We start from the raw sequence: 13,239 nt of genomic DNA on the forward strand, positions 1-13,239 counted from the left end.
GAAGTGGCCTCTCTGGGGTAATTTCTACTTTCTTGTCTCCCTGGATAATTTGAGGGGTGGGATGGGATGCAGTTGGCTAACCATTTTTAGTCTGTACAACAGGATACATTACATTTGACTTGATTAATATAACTCAGCAATTATCTAATGAGTCCTACTGTGGCCTATGCATTATGCTATGTTTGATACAGAAATACAGATATGAGTAAGGAACACTCTCTGCTCTTGTGAGCTCATATTGGGTACTGTAGGGGGAAATAGACATTTTAACTTCGGTGTAATAAAATCTGTTCACGCTATGTTAACCATATGAAAAATTGCTGTGGGAAATAGAGAAAGGAGGTGACAAAATAGCTCACAAGGTTGTTGTGGGGATTTTTTAAAAAGTTAATATATGTGTAAATGAAAAATAATGTCATAGTCTTAGCTCTGATTATTACTCAGCAAACCCTGCATTTATATTGGTGTTGGCGATCGTTTGCAGAATATGCAGCCCTAGCCTTTCAGGAGTTGCTAATTCCTCTAAGCTTAAAACTTCTTTAGTCCGGCTGAACCAAAAAGAGTTTCCGGATAGTTATGCAGGTCTGAGGGGGAAAGGAGGATCCCACAGCGCCTGAGAATCTGAGCTTGTGGAGGCGGTTATACTCGGCAGATTACGGCAGTGGGCGGGCCCCAAATCCCCATGTGGTCCCGACATCATTGACATGGCGGAATCCCCCATCTAACCCTCCTGGTAGTTATTTGAGCGGCGGCGGCGGCCGGAGGACAAGGAGAGCGGCGGCTGCGGCAGCGGCGGGAGCTGCGAAGGGGCGGCAGGGATTCTCGGGGCTGGCGGCTGGGAAGGCGTGGGAGACCCGGTGTGTGGCGCGCCCGGAGCCCCGCGTTTCAGCCCGAGGGAAGGTAAGGCATGCAGGAGCGGGAGAATGGAGGGGTCCCGGACCCCGAGTCTCAGACGCCGGGTCAGGGCGCGCTGGAAAGCCCCGACCGGACGCCGAGTCCGCCAAAGTGCGTGCCTGTCCCGGAGCGCTCCGGGCGCGCCGGGCTTCCCGAGGAAAACTTGGCGCCAGAGTGCTGGGGCGCCCCGCGCTCGTCTGGGCACCCCGGGAACACGGGGCCCGGGAGCGGCGGTCGGCCAACGCTTTGGGGCCGCGTCTTACTGGGCTCCGGGCCCCCGCTCGTCCCCCCAGCTGGCCAGGGCTTGGAGGAGGGAAAGAAACGGGTAGATTCTTCTTGATGGAAAAAAAAAATCTGGGCAGTGGTTCCCGGGTTCTCCCTCCCCCCCTCGCCCTCCCCCCCTCGCCCTCCCCCATCGCCCTCCCAGGCCTTCCTAGCAGATTTTGTCCGTGGAATCCGCTCCCCCTCCCGGAATCTCCGCGGCAGGAACGCTGCCCGGGAGGGGGAGGGCGGGTGGAGGGGCCGAGGAATCTTCGACGTGTCACTTTCTGAGGCTGTAGATTTCCATATGGTGGAGGGAGGAGGGCGGGGGTGCGAAGTGGGGCTGGAAGTTGGGGCCGCCTCTCCGCGCCAGGCGGGGGCGGGCCGGGACCTCCGACCCGTGGATGCTCGCGGGGAGGGTCCCGAGCCCGCGCCGGCCCCCAGCCCAGGCCAGGCCTCTCAGGGACACTCCCCGCCTCGCCGCTGGCCACCTCCGTGCGCGCCACGTCCTCCCTCCCCGTCCTGCCCCCCGGGCTCCCCCCGGGCTGGGGGCGGTAACCGGCGGCTGCGGCCGGACTCGGCGAGCAGGCGGCTGGAAGCTCGGGCGGGGGAGTGGGGCGCGGCGGGAAGGAGCGGGCGACCGGGTGTGTGGGCCAGCGTAGCTCCGGTCAGTCGGTCACCCCGAGGGGCGCCCGGGCCGGGGTGGGGCCGGCGGGCGGAATCCGCGCCCAGAGGCGGCCGGGAGGGGCCGCGCGGACCGTCTGGTGCCCGCGGCGGGGCGGGGGCCGGCCGGCGTGGGAAGGGCCTGTCACTCTGGGCGGAAAGTGGGGCCTCGGGCTGTGCCCGCGAACTTTCCCAAAGGCCCGGTCCCGGCGCCCCGTGGGAGCCCGAGCACCCGGGCCCGGTGTCTCTGGAGACTGGGTTGGGCCGCCCGGCGGCGCCGTTGGCCGGGAGGCTTCCAGGAGTGCGCGGTTGGAGTTGGAGCTTTTCGAACCTCAATTCCCACCCTTCTATCCCTGACGAAGGGAAGCAATGGCATTTTATCCAGACAGTGCCGTTTGCGGACTTACTTAAAAGTTAAAACTTTTAATTTTTTATTTTCTCATCAGTCCAGCATGTTCTTGAAACAAAATTTGGAATTTGGCCGCGACGGGCCAGCGCTGGGGCCCCAGATCCACGCGTTTATCTCTCCATCCCTGTTGGTTTCTAGTCTTCCTCCCCATCTTCCATCCAGGGTTAATCATATTTTGGGACAGGCGAGGTCGTTTGTTCGGTGGGCACCCCCTGATTGCTTGTCTGTTTATTTTTTAATGTGCAGTTATTTGATTTGAACTTCCTCCAGTTTCCAGGCCCTGGTGGGGAAAGCTAAGGAAGAGGGAATACGCCACCTTTTTTTTTTTTTTTTTTTGGTGGAGAGAGGTGGGGCATTGGAAAAGGGGAGGCACGGTGGTTGTAGGCAGAGAGGGAGAGGGAGCAGACAGACCCGGAAGAAAAGGAATCTGCTCTGGAATAACACTTTTTTTTTTTTTTTTTTTTTTTTTTTTGGAGGCTTGTGGCCTCGGGCAAAAATGCACCGCTCTGTTCTCATTTCTGCTGCCTGAGTTGCTCTTCACTCTCAAGTTAACTCTGTGACTCTGGGGCCCTGGACAACGCCCGGGGGAAGAGACCCGCAGCCACAGCCAAGAGCAGCCCGTGGCCCTGGTTTTGTGCCTTGCATGGGGGCCCGTGGTTCCCCCTGATTGGAAGCGGCCTCTGTGGAACCAGCGTTCAGTAAATTTCTTGGCTCCCGGGGAGCAGCTGTTAACGAGGGTAAAGTCTTTGGGCATGCTTCTGGTCCTGCAAGGGGACACCCCCTCATAAGGGTGTAATTCTCACTTTGTTTAGACGCTAGAGGGTCACCCACAAGCTGGCTAAGAATGAGGCATAGCTGGTAGAAAGAAAAAGTCTCTAAAAAATGGTACTTAGACTCGTATGTGCTTTTAAAGTGTTTTGGTTTAAATGCTTCTAAGAGAAAAAAATTCTACGTGAAGATAGCGTTCATTTTAAAAGAGATCTTAAAACTGCAAGATACTATCATGGAATAGGAGTTTTTAGCTTCTAATTACAGTATGTACAATATCAGAAAGATATTCCAGTAACCTTTTAAGACAGACCTTATAAATAGCTCACATCAGACCATGGGCTGGCTGTATTGGAGAGCCAGTCTTCCGGGGTTTCTGGAGGAATGCTTGGGATCCGTTAGGAAGCTGGCTGTAGGAGCCTGAGTAGTAGTTTACTCAGTAGGAGTTTGTGCCCCTTTTGCTTAACACTTCATTTTACGTGGTAAAATTTGATAGCGTCCTTAGAACTGAAAACCTGAAGAACTTCCCAGCTTTTCAGTTTTAGGAAAATGAGGCCCAGGGAGGGGAAGTGACTTGTTTGCTGTTGGCGATCAGAGATTAAAATCCAATACAGGATTGTATTAATAGCTACTCTTTTTTGGCTATCTAATGTGTACTAAGTACTGTGTATTGTGTTTTTTATATATTATCTCATTACAATTCTAATCTTTCAATTTAGGTGATGTTAAGGACATTTTATAGACAAGACATTGAGGTTCACAGAAATTTAGTAACTTGTGTAAGATTACATAGAATTTTCTTCTGTGATGCAAATGGTTTTATATCTGTGCTGTCCAGTATGGCAGCCACCAGGCACGTGTAGCTGTTGTACCGTTTAAAATGTGGCTAGTTCGATGGAGGAACTGCATTTTAAATTGTATTTACTTTTAATTATTTTAAACTGCTACTTGTGGCTAGCGGTTAGGTACCATATTGGGGATTGCAACGTAGAACTTTCTGACTCTCAAATCTATTCACGTTTAACTGGGTCCTATTGCTTTTAAGATCTTGTAATTCAGTTTTCTTTCTTCCATACCACCAGAGGAAGATTATATTCAACTCTTAAGTGGAATTTAAATACTGGATTACCTGTAGCTCAAAAACAAGCAAAAAATGGTTTTTTAAAAATAATTGGATGTCATGGTAAAAACTGATAGAAAAAAACTTAGTGACATTTTCTGTTTGATTGAAATAACTGCCTATAGGAATTGCTGAGAAGGTAGTCAAAGCTTCTTGGTTATTTCAATGTAATAAAAATATAAGTAGGGGGCAGCATGAAAAATTACTGATGGGGAGTTGAAAAAAAATTACCCCTGATATCCATGGTTACCTGTTCATTTGGTGATTCTTTTCAAATGTCTTCATTCAGGTAAATAATATCGCCAAACTATCACTCACTTTTCCTTAACTAGCTGCACAATTAATCTGAAGAATTAAAATCATTGCTTTACTACCAGAGAATGAAATTCAAGTATAAAGCACTAGATCTGTCTGTGAATTGGGAAGAATATGTTTAAGATTGAAACAAACAGCAAGAAAGATTCTTTAGGTGGCATATGGTCAAATAGTTTTCTGATTAGTGGATTTAATTTAAATCTGTTACATTTTAGAATTTATTTGGTAGAAGGAATTTCAACAACTTTTTGATTTTATATGAAATAGTGAAAATTCCAACTCATGTTCAAGTAAGCATTAATTTATGTGGATTTCATCCATAAATATCCAGTAACTCAGTACCTTTTTCTTTCCGTTTTTTTTTTTTTTTTTTTTTTTTTTTTGCATACTGCTTTCAGGAAAAGACAGATGATAAAATAAACTTTTTATTAGAATTTTAAGAGCAGTAACTTCCAGATTCATTATAAATATATCTGAATCTGCTGTATCTTTCATAGTTACTGTACTGCTTAGGGATAATTGCAGCTCATAATCCTGACCCTAGAGCATTATATGATCCTGAAAGACCTACACAAGTAAGTCAGCTTTAAATTGTTCTGTATTATTTTAGTGTTATGTGAATTGCATGGCCTCCAGCTCTGAAAATTGTAAATTCAACTAAAGGTGAGGCATCAGTTAATTAGACAATCAGCTGAAAAACTCTTTCATACCCATTCCTGACTATTGGGATCATAGTTATTTTCAAGGAACCAACATAAGAACCATGTTATTGGATTATAGTGTTCTTGTGAGTGTGACAAATATTGGAAACATGATTTAACTCAGGATGTATGGTTCCATTTTTAGAACATCAAGGTGCTTAGTACAAATGAGACGTAATTTAAAAGATAAAGATATCGAAATGATTGGTAAAGATTAGAAATCTTATACCCCCTGGTGCAGGCCACATCTGAGTATCAGTTTGAAATCAGAATATCTAATGTGTCAAGGACTTAGTTTACTTCTTGGCTGTGTGTCCCTGTTAGACTACTGAACCTCTCAGTCTGGGTTTCCTCATTTCAGTATAAGGAGAAAACATCTCACCTGTACCGTTTTTCAGGTGGTTGTCACAAGGGGTTAATGAGTCAGTGTATTGAAAAGTGTTTAGCAAAGCCTTATACAAACTCCATATTTCATTATATTCCAAAGTTTAAAAACTGAGCTGTTCTTACAGTATTACTTTGTATGTTTTCAGACACCTCCAAACTGTGTTTGGACACTTTGAAAAGTGGTTTATTTTTTCCTTTGTGACGAGTAAATAAAGTTTCAATCTTTAGATTGCAGTTTCATTTTCTCCCTACCCCTAATGTAATAGTTGATCTGTGACCTCTCAAAAGTTGTATTTCCTTACATGTGGTCCATAGCTGGTTAGCATTGCTGAAGTGGACAAGGCAGTCTGCTTGATTCAGAGTCATTCTTGAGGTGGAGGGGACAAAGTGCAATCTCTTATTAGAGGAACTTCCAAAACAATGATAGAGGCATAGGCTTTAGTTCCTGTATATTATCTTAGTAAGCCTGTTATTTGAGCTTTCAATAATTATAGCTTAGAATGGGGGAAAAGAATCATTTTCTGTGTAGGGGAATCTTTGCATCCTACCTCTGTTTTCACTTCAGAAATCACAATTGCCTTTTCTTCACTTTAACAAGGTTAATCCAATCAATGAGAGTTTTTTGTGTTAAGACATTGTTTTCAAGTAAACCTTAATTCTCATCCTTACAGCTGTTGGGAATGCACTTAGGTGGTTGAGGAAAAGCTTTATTCTTTAGTTGACACTGAATGCCTTTGAATATAGGAAAATATTCATAAGCCCACACTTTTTTTTTTACTTTAAAATACACAGTATGGTACAGTATTAATGTGTTTTTTAAACGGCAGAGAATGCTTCAATCACTGTGGCTAGACAGAGGCAGGTTTCTGTAGAAGCCAAATATAGGCTCACTTGGGAGGATGACTTGATGTTGGTACTTGAACTCTTTGCAAGGTACAGCCAATGAGAGGCTGATCTCTAGTCACAAGCTTACCCAGAGGGGAATTGTTTATGGTGCAGGTTTAGTGTCAAGGATGAGTCCTTGGAGACCAGAGGTATGTGAGGTTGGAATCGGGGGTTGGGAGGTTTTTAAACCACCAGGTATAAATCAGGTAAGATAGACTATAATGATCAGCTATTACAGGTGGGGAGGTTTCTCAGTTTAAAAATGGATCAGTCCTTGAATCTCTTTTTGTCCGTAGTTGAGATATGCAAGTTTAGCATTCTGAAACACCTGGATTGTAATTTCACTGGCTGATGAGATGTCTTTGGCAATACTCCCTTTCGGTTCAGTCACTGGCTCCTAATATATTTTGTTTCTATAATATTACAACTGCTTGTCAGTTTTTAAATAACTGGAGGGAGGAGATTTTAGTGAGATGGTGTTCAGCAAAAGCTAGCATTATTTGAGATTCTAGTAAGTATCTGTTTAAAATGTCCCTTGTGTTAAATGATTATGTTTGATTTTAAAATGTAATTTTATTTCAATCACTTGTTTATTGACTCAGGATGCACTTACTGAGTTCTAAACTAGGTTCTTAATGGAATATTCTTATGCTGTCTTGACTTTGGCAAATTCAAGACATTTTTCTGTTTACTTATAAGGGTATTTTGCTCATATTTTTGGAATGTAGTATAGAGAGCTGTGTCTACCACCAAACTCCTAGAGCAGGATAGTGATAACTTCAGTCCTTTGCTCCTTTCTGAAATTTGAGAAATGTTAAAATTGGAGCACCTATAGGCTATGTTTAAAACTAAATTTATGTTAGAATTTTAGGCTTCCAATACATCTTTGTTTTGACTCTGGAAGATGAAGGTTTTTATAGTGGCAACCAGTTAGAAAAATTTGCTTAAACTAAGTTGATATAATACAAACTCATAGTGTTCAATTATGAAAAGCTTTCTGTTGAAATAATTATCCAGATAATTTTCTTCATACTTGATCAAATGTAGTATGTTTGAGAAATAATGGTAGATTCTAAAATCCCAGGAAATAACATGATTTAATTTATTCTTAAGGAGCTCAGTCAGATTCTCCACAGCTGGTGGAAGAGGGTCTCTGTTAAAAATAACTCCATTGTTCTGGATGTAACTAATTAGGAATTTGCAATTATCCAGGCAAGTCTAGGATAAAGTTTGGCTTCCTACTCTATATGAAAAGGTTTTACCGTAACAGAAGTTTAAATAGATCATGGAAGGAATATTTACCTAAGTAGGAGGACAAACCACTTTGAGCACCTTGGAAAAATCAGTTTACTTAAAAGCAATGTAAAACTGCAGTATGGGTTGAAGCTAGTTCTCCTAGTGCGCTTTTTCTTTTCTTTTTTTTTTTTTTTCTTGTTTTTTTTTAAATTATTTTTTAGTTAGTGCGCCTTTTCATAGAGGTGCAGGACCTCCATGAAATAAATGTCAATTTATTCAGTGCTATCACATGAACTAGGAACAGTTTACCAGCAAAAGTTAGAACTATATTTTTGTATGCAAAATAACTCACAACAATAAACAAATATCCACCTCCCTATCTCACCCCACCCCCACCAATAGACTCCCAAATATGCCTGTTGATTTGTTTTGAAGGTTTTCTGTTGCCATTTGTTTTGCTACTTGCTGTCTCCTGTAAGCACTTGATGGCAGATTGGTGAGAGCAGGTGTTAAAGGTTTAAGAACATCATTATTGCTTTTAGCTGCCCATCTCCTCCTCCGTATGAGTTTGGGCAAAGTTGTGGAAACTACTGCCAGTGTGGTATTTAGGTAAGCTCATTACACATCCTCCTCTTCTGCATTTACTAAAGCAAGACCTTCTTGGACAGCTTAATTCCAGGCACTGTGTGAACTGACCCATAAGAAAGGTAAATTTCTTTTAAAATATCTCAAGTATTTACATCCACTTACTCAGACATGAGGTTTTCAAGTATATGACTTTTTAGGGTTCAGGTTGACGAGTTCTTATGGTACAAGTTTTAAGTGTAGGATCCTTAATATATTTTTAGGGTATTCTCCTTTTTCTCTTATATTTTAAAGTGTTATTTTAAAACACATTTTATATTTTCTATCAAGTCATTTAAGAGGAAAATACTAAATGTCTGCAGATATTACTGTTCCTAATTTTTCTGTTGTGGTTTTTCTTGTATCAGGAAAAAAATTTAATTTAGGGTAATAAAGGTAAACATTATTCTGAATTAGTGAATCAGAGAATACTTAAGAGTATATTGAATTGGAACACTAGTGTATTGTTGTTGGGAATGTAAAAAGGTACAGCTGCTGTGGAAAACAGTTTTGCGGTTTCTCAAAAAGTTAAATATACAATCACCTAGCAATTCCATTGTTAAGTATGTACCCAAAATAATTGAAAGCAGGGACTCAAACAGATACTTGTACACCAGTGTTTATAGCAGCATAATTTAGAATATCTAAAAGGTAGAAACAACCCAGGTGTCCATTCACAGATGAATGGATAAACAAAATGCGGTGTGTACATACAGTGGATTATTATTCAACCATAAAAAGGAATGAAATTCCAATACCTGCTACAAGATGGGTGAACCTTGAAAACATGCTGAGCGAAATAAGCCAGACACAAGGGGACAAATATTGCCTGTTTCTACTTATGTGAGGTACCTGGAATAGGCAAATTCATAGAGAAGAAAGTAGAATAGAGATTACCAGGAGCTGGGGAAAGAGGAATAGGTGTTATAGTTTAATGGGTACCGAGTTTCTGTATGGGATAATGAAAAAGTTCTGGAAATGAATAGTGGCGATGGTTATACAATATTGTGAATGTACTTAATGCCACTGAACTGTATGGCTAAAAATGGTTAAAATGGCAAATGTATGTATATTTTATCACAATAAAAAATTGAAAAAAATTGAAGGAGATTTATTCCACAGGATTTCAGCTTGCCTCTGTTTGCTCCTCCTTGGTCTGCTCCGTGCTGGTGGGTCGATGTTTCCCCGCCCTCCCCACCTCCTATTGCAGAGTAAACAGAGATTCTCCTAGGCCAGTTTTGGAGGTCGTTTCCTTATTTTATTAACTGGCTTGAATTTAAGAGGAGACTATTTAAAAGTAGGAGATCTCTGGAGGGAAAAAAAAGATATTTTAACATTTAGATGAGCCAGGTAGTTTATTAGTATCCACAGACCACATAGGCACATAAAGGTAATCTATCCTGAATTTCACTGTGAGTCATCCAGAAACCAGAGAGCAGGATGTACAATTAGATCTGTCATATTTTCTAACCTCTAAGCCTTTTTTCCCCCCAATTTTGTCATCTTCAGTACTTCAGGGAAAACTCTGATTTCCACTTAGAGAAAGGGTCTAAGTCATCTCAGTACTAGTGTTGGAAAAGCATTAGGTGCTAACATTCTTCAATTTGTTAGACCAAAACTTATTGGGAGGGGATAGAGAGAAAGCAAGCAAGCATGTAGTATTGTTTTATTCATCTGAACTTGCCTCTAGCACCTAATAATTTCATAGTGGTGACTTCTCTCTGAGTGTCGGTGTTTTGTTTCTTTTTTTGCTTCTGAGGTATTGATGTTGAGTTTGTGCAGATCACTTATGAAAAGATGGGGCAGGATTTTTTTTTTTTTTTTGCGGTACGCGGGCCTCTCACTGTTGTGGCCTCTCCCGTTGCAGAGCACAGGCTCCGGGCGCGCAGGCTCAGTGGCCATGGCTCACCGGCCCAGCCGCTCCGCGGCATGTGGGATCTTCCCGGACCGGGGCACGAACCCGTGTCCCCTGCATCGGCAGGCGGACTCTCAACCACTGCGCCACCAGGGAAGCCCGGGGCAAGATTTTTGTTAAGTGATTGGATATAAAGCTTAAACGTCAGATGTAAAGTGCATGTTAGGAATACTGAAAATATCAGGTAAAAATTCAGATAGAAAGATTTCAGTTTACATACGAATAACAAGTTCAAGGAAAAATTATTCTATATACTGTGAAATATTTGCCATCCATAATAGTTCATTAATTCCTGAACTCCCAGAAAACAGTATAAAGTCGCAAGGGTATGATGCTAGTGTGTATGCATGCTTTGCCATCTATAAGGGTATATTTTCTTTGCTGTGTGTGTAAACGGCTTTCATACCATAGCAGGTCATTTTTGTGGCCTAGAAATTACTCTAGAGACAGGATCATTACGAACTGATTTCAAAAGGTACAGAGAGTCACAGTCTCTTTATATCTGGTAGAGATATGAGGAATTACAACACCATGTTCACAGAGCGGTCTTCACTGATTTTTGACCTACTCAAAAGAAAAGAGTGTCATTCTAATTTGCATATCCTCATTTTGTTCCAGAGCCATGATTTCAGGTAATTTATCATTTTCTTTAATTTCTTCTGGCACTGTTTCTATACTTTTCAGAACACTTGTCCTTTTCTGTGTTGTCTGATTGTCTCCTTGTCACTCTTACTTGAGTGTAAGGATAATTACTGATTTAACTTAATGTGTTTGATGGTGAGTGCATAGTAAATGCTCATTGGATGGGTGGATGGAGAGATAGGTGAATTCCTAGGTTGAATGTGCCATTTAAACTTAGTACCTCTTCTCAGGTGCTCAAGTCATTATTTCTTCTGCTGAAGTTGATTTCTTTGAAGCATGGGCCATGTTATAGGCATTTTTGTGTTTCCACAGTTTTCCTGAAAAATTTTTTTTTCTCATGGTAGGGATCTAATAAATATTAAAACAAAGGCATGAGTCACCTTCAGTGCAAACCTAGCCTTTCATTTACTGCTATTTTAAAGAAACAAAGTTCTCCAGAGAATACGTGGACTTTTTTCAGGTCTGTATCAGATCACTAATTGATTTTGAAAATACAAATAGAATAAATAGCTTATATTTCTATTCCCTAAAAATGTGGACTTCAATTATGTATGTTTTGCTTGTCTATTGGAGTCAGTTTGGGAATTATAAATTAAGAAAATTATTTTTTGAAAAAGGTGACTTTTCAGAGATCTGTGGTAGTTTAAAATGATCTTTTATAGGGAAATTCTAGAAGGGAGGCATTAAGGGACAGAAAAACAGCAACAACAATAGCAACAACATATGTCTTGCTGAGATGGTGGGGGTCCAGCAGAGAGAGTTGATTCTGCTGCACTGGTGGCCAGAGTGTTCAGTGCTAAACTTAAGCCCTGGAGAAAGGGTCAGAGGGCATGTCATGGAAACCTGAGGAGAATGACCTCAGCCACTTGAAGGTGGAAGTAAAGCACGCCTGGGAAGAGAAGAATCTCTTGGAGCATTATAGGGCTATGTGTATGGGGTGGAGGGTGCACGTGCTCTTATTTATTATGTCTGGGGTGGGATCAGAAATCTTTATTAGATGCTTCAGGTGAGTGATATGATCAGACAAGTTTGGGAAACCCAGTCTTGGGGACTCAGCCCTCTTGGTAATCTGTCCTTTTAAGGTTTTTGACCTGATGGCTGGAAAGAACTGAGGTGAGAGGAGTAATTAGGACACCAGAGGATTCTAGTTAGGACCTAGGGCAGAATCGAAGGGCTCCTCAGAAGAATTTAACATCGTATTCTTTAGGATAAAGTGATAACCAGCTCTTAGCAGTTCAATATAGAAACAAGGACACTTGTCATTTGTGCTCTAAACTTCCAAACATTCTAACTACAAGTCAGATGTAAAATATAACAGTGACCAGCAATTGTTGAGCACCTACCATGTGCCAGGCACTTGCATATATATATATATATATATATATATATATATATATATATATATATATATATTCATTCACTCTTCCATATTCATTAAACTATGAAAGGTAGATATTATTTCTGTTTTTCTATGTGTTTCCACCATCTACCACAGAAGCCAGAACATACCTGCTGCCCTATAAATAGTTGTTGAGTGAACTAAGACTAGAAGACATGCTCAAAAAGGTTAAAAAGATCACCTAGATTGACTCCAAAACTTTTTTCCAGCTGTATCACACTGCTGCTTTAATAGTTCACATTAAGTGTCTTAATTGTATATCCAGACTTGGAACAGTGTCTATTTGTGTTCCCAAGTAGCTGAATGCTAAGGCTAAGTATTCGTTGAATGCTTTCCATGTGTTCAACCTGTCTACGGTCCAGAAACCTAAAATTTTCTTTTGAAACAATAATAATAATCTGGACATCTCCCAAGAGGGATATTTTCCTAGATTGTTTTCTGTAAAAGCAACTTAACCTTGGAATGGGAGAAACCAGAGAATAAAAGTATACTTCATAGACAGTAATATATAAGAAACTCAGTATAGTGAATGGGAAAAATCTAGAGCAGTTGGCTAAGAAATGGTAATGAAGTTTTACCTGACTGAGACATTTGAAAAATTCTATGAAAGAGAGTCCTTTTCACTCAGTGGCCATACAGTTTTGTTTATCTCGCATTCCCTCTCCTCAGTGCCTTCCATTTAAGTTCATTTATATAGGGTAAGATCCTGTACTTATAATTTGCACCTGGAAAAGCAAGGCCTCCCATGCCTGGTACTAATCCTTTCTGTCCTTTTAAGGCTAATAGTTTGTGGTGTTTGGGTTGCACCGAAGGCAGCCACGGGGACAGGATGAGCCCAGAACTGACTAGAACGTGTCTCATCTCTGCATGCGCAAAGAGCAGCTCCCGTGGTGAATAAGAGGTGACCTCAGGATTCATAGGAGCCCTGTGCTTTCCCAGACGGCCCGGGCTAAACCTGGGGAGCTGGCAGCCCTAAATGCTTCCTTTGTTAGAAATTATTGAGTTCCCTACTCCATCTTT

General features: G+C 41.7%; 1 protein-coding gene across 4 annotated transcripts in view; it reads left to right on the forward strand.

Annotated features, from left to right (window-relative positions):
- Positions 1 to 682: 682 nt before the first annotated feature.
- The window catches only part of FNDC3B (fibronectin type III domain containing 3B), a 353,074-nt gene continuing 340,517 nt past the window's right edge, over positions 683 to 13,239 (forward strand). For 2 of the 4 annotated variants that reach the window (XM_060099137.1, XM_060099141.1), the window contains exon 1: positions 683 to 900. The gene's annotated coding sequence lies outside the window, so the exon portion shown is untranslated. Of the gene's footprint in view, positions 901 to 1,722; positions 1,823 to 2,742; positions 2,965 to 13,239 lie in introns of those variants that run through there. The other 2 variants (XM_060099138.1, XM_060099140.1) reach the window with 2 other exon arrangements.

The sequence above is a fragment of the Mesoplodon densirostris genome, chromosome 5 (genome assembly GCF_025265405.1).
Source record: "Mesoplodon densirostris isolate mMesDen1 chromosome 5, mMesDen1 primary haplotype, whole genome shotgun sequence".
In the NCBI taxonomy this organism is placed as follows: Eukaryota; Metazoa; Chordata; class Mammalia; order Artiodactyla; family Ziphiidae; genus Mesoplodon; species Mesoplodon densirostris.